Here is a 3967-nt window from a genome sequence, read left to right on the forward strand (position 1 = left end):
TTTGAGACGAGAAGCGAGAACAAACAACTTAAAATGGCAGCGACGGCCGCTGCGTCACCCGCCCCTCACCGGCACCGCCCCGAACGCTCTGCGGCTGCGCACCGCGCGGGCCGCCACCATTTGCGCAGGGGCGAAGGGGAAGAGAAGACGGGCTAGGGGGGAGGTTTACATGGTTCTCAAGGAGGGAAGAAGGAAGAGCAGGGGCAGAGGGTGTGAGCAAGCTTTGAAATGGGTGACTCTCCGAGCTGAAGCTTCTTGGTTAACACTCCCGCCTCAAAAGGGGAGTTTGAGACCAGACATCTCCCCCTCTTGTCCAGAATGCAGTTTCTATGGGGCGTGAAAAGGGAGGACCCAATCTCCCTCCGCCCTCTCTGTCGGGAGGGCCCGGCACCCGAGTTGGCTCCTCGCCCCGCCCCCGCAATCGTCATAAAGCCACGCCCTTACGCCCTCCCCGACGGAGCACCCGGATGGAATCACCCTGCCCTCGTTTCGTGCTCTCCTCCGACTCGGCCGGGGCGCGCGAGAGGCGGAGCGGGTGGGCAGAGCCGGTGGGCGGAGAGAATGCGACGGTGGGGCGGGGTGGAGGAGGAAAAGGGAAGTGTTTGTCGGGAGGGGAGGCGGAGATGCTGACTTCAGTTCGTCGCGGTTTTGTTTCTCAACCACTGACTGGTAGGCCTTTTGTGGGTCTGCCCTGCGGTCTCGTGCAGCTGAGCGTTCGTTTCCAATACCTGGACTTGAAACGGCTAAGCCGCCGAAAATGGCTTATGTTGGTCTCACGTGGCTCTCTGTTTCCCACCTGACTGAACTGAACTGAACTGAGGACACTGGTTTTAAAGAAAGATATTTTAAGAATAGAAAAGGTTCATGTCTTCTTGATCTGGGCTTGATTTGTATCCATGATCAGCTCCTTCAGTTCAGTTCAGTTGCTCAGTCGTGTCCGACTCTGCGACCCCATGAATCACAACACGCCAGACCTCCCTGTCCATCACCAACTCCCGGAGTTCACTCAGACTCACGTCCATCGAGTCGGTGATGCCATCAGCCATCTCATCCTCTGTCATCCCCTTCTCCTCCTGCCCCCAACCCCTCCCAGCATAAGAATCTTTTCCAATGAGTCAACTCTTCGCATGAGGTGGCTAAAGTACTGGAGTTTCAGCTTTAGCATCATTCCTTCTAAAGAATACCCAGGGCTGATCTCCTTCAGAAAGGACTGGTTGGATCTCCTTGCAGTGCTAAGGGACTCTCAAGAGTCTTCTCCAACACCACAGTTCAAAAGCATCAATTCTTTGGCACTCAGCTTTCTTTATAGTCCAACTCTCACATCCATACATGACTACTGGAAAAACCATAGCCTTGACTAGACGGGCCTTTGTTGGCAAAGTAATACCTCTCCTTTTGAATATGCTATCTAGGTTGGTCATAACTTTTCTTCCAAGGAGTAAGCATCTTTTAATTTCATGGCTGCAATCACCATCTGCAGTGATTTTGGAGCCCAAAAAAAAGCTCCTTAGAAGATCAGCTCCTTAGAAGAGGGTTTTTTTTTTAAATAACAGCTTTATTTGAAATATAATTCACACATCACAAAATGTACTGACTTAAAGTACACATTTCAATTGATTTCACTATATTCACAGAGTTGTACAGCCATCACCAGAAATTTCCAACATTTTCAACACTCAAACAAGAAACTCCGTACCCAGTAGCAATCACTCAGCTCCTTCCTCTTCCAGCCCAACCACTACTCTGTGTTCTGTCTCCATAGATTTTCCTGTTTTGGAAATTTCATATAAATGGAGTCATACAATACATGGTCCTTGTGACTGGCTTCTTTACTTGACCTCATGTTTTCAAGGTTCATCCATGTTATAGCATGTCTCAGTACTTTTTTTAATTGCTTAATAACATTCCGTTATATGGCTCTTCCATATTCTGTTTATCCATTCATCAGTTTTGGGACTTTTAGGTTATTCCGCTTTTGACTATTAAGAATTTTGCTATGAGCATTTATGTAAATGTTTTTGTGTAGACATTTATTTTCAGTTCCCTTGGGTAAAATTATAGGGGCAGATGTTAACTTTAATCAGTTGAGAAACTGCCGAAGTATTTTTACAAAGTGGTGACACCATTTTACATTTTGGCTAGCAGTGTATAAGGGCTCTAATTTCACCACATCCTTGTTATTATCTGTCTTTTTTATTATAGTTATCCTATTGGGTGTGAAGTGGGTATCTCAATGTTGATTTCCATTTGCCTCTCCTTAACCATTCATCGGAGAGGGCAATGGCACCCCACTCCAGTACTCTTGCCTGGAAAATCACATGGATGGAGGAGCCTGGTAGGCTGCAGTCCATGGGGTCGCTAAGTCAGACACGGCTGAGCGACTTCACTGTCACTTCTCACTTTCATGCATTGGAGAAGGATATGGCAACCCACTCCAGTGTTCTTGCCTGGAGAATCCCAGGGACGAGGGAGCCTGGTGGGCTGCCGTCTATGGGGTCACACAGAGTCGGAAACGACTGAAGTGACTTAGCAGCAGCAGCAACGATTCATCGGAAAAGGCAATGGCACCCCACTCCAGTGGGGTGGAGCCAATTTTCTCTTGCCTAGAAAATCCCATGGACAGAGGAGCCGGGTAGGCTGCAGTCCATGGGGTCGCTAAGAGTGGGACACGACTGAGCCACTTCTCTTTCACTTTTCACTTTCATGCCTTGGAGAAGGAAATGGCATTGTTCTTGCCTGGAGAATCCCAGGGACGGGGGAGCCTGGTGGGCTTCCGTCTATGGGATTGCACAGAGTCAGACACGACTGAAGCAACTTAGCAGCAACAGCAACGATTAATAGTGTTGAACATTTTTTTGACCATTCTTCTGTCTCCTTTGGAGAAATTTCTAATCATAGATTTTGTCCATTTTTGGAGTTGGGTTTCTTATCTTTTTATTATTGAGATGTAAGAGTTCTTTATTCTAGCTACAAGTCCCTTATCAAATATATGATTTGCCAATATTTGCTCCCATTCTACAGGTTGTGGGTTTTCCCTTTCTTGATGGTGGTCTTTGAAACACAGAAGTTTTAAATTTTGTTGAAATCCATTTTATCTGTTTTCAATTTTGCTACTTGTGCTTTTGGTGTCCTAACTATGAAACCACTGAAATTTTTTTATACTACTATGATAATTGTTTCCTTCCAAGGAGTCGGCCCAACCACTACTTACTTTAATTTCATTTCACCATGAAATTAAAAGATTACTCCTTGGAAGGAAAGTTATGATCAACCTAGACAGCATATTAAAAAGCAGAGACATGACTTTGCCAACAAAGGTCCGTTTAGTCAAGGCTATGGTTTTTCCAGTAGTCATGTATGGATGTGAGAGCTGGACTATAAAGAAAGCTGAGTGCCAAAGAATTGATGCTTTTGAACTGTGGTGTTGCAGAAGACTCTTGAGAGTCCCTTGGACTGCAAGGAGATTCAACCAGTCCATCATAAAGGAGACCTTAGTGTTCATTGGTAGGACTGATGTTGAAGCTGAAACTCCAATACTTTGGCCACCTGATGCGAAGAACTGACTCATTTGAAAAGACCCTGATGCTGGGAAAGATTGATGGCAGGAGGAGAAGGGGACGACAGAGGATGAGATGGTTGGATGGCATCACTGACTCAATGGACATGAGTTTGGGTAAACTCTGGGAGTTGGTGATGGACAGGGAGGCCTGGCGTGCTGTGGTCCGTGAGGTCGCAAAGAGTTGGACACGACTGAGTGACTGAACTGAACTGATAATAATCATGAAAAAAATAAGATGGAGCAGATATTGAGGTAAAAAAAAATGAAGTTTTCCGTTTCCGCTACCATGAAATAGAATTGGAGACACCTGGTCACAAGCTGAACAAATCCTGAGACACTGTGTGCTGTGGGTCTGTGTCACGTATCCCTGAAATGGACCAAGAAATAGCAACAATGTGTCCTGGAGGA

Source organism: Oryx dammah, unplaced genomic scaffold (assembly GCF_014754425.2).
Source record: "Oryx dammah isolate SB20612 unplaced genomic scaffold, SCBI_Odam_1.1 HiC_scaffold_11, whole genome shotgun sequence".
NCBI classification, from domain to species: Eukaryota; Metazoa; Chordata; class Mammalia; order Artiodactyla; family Bovidae; genus Oryx; species Oryx dammah.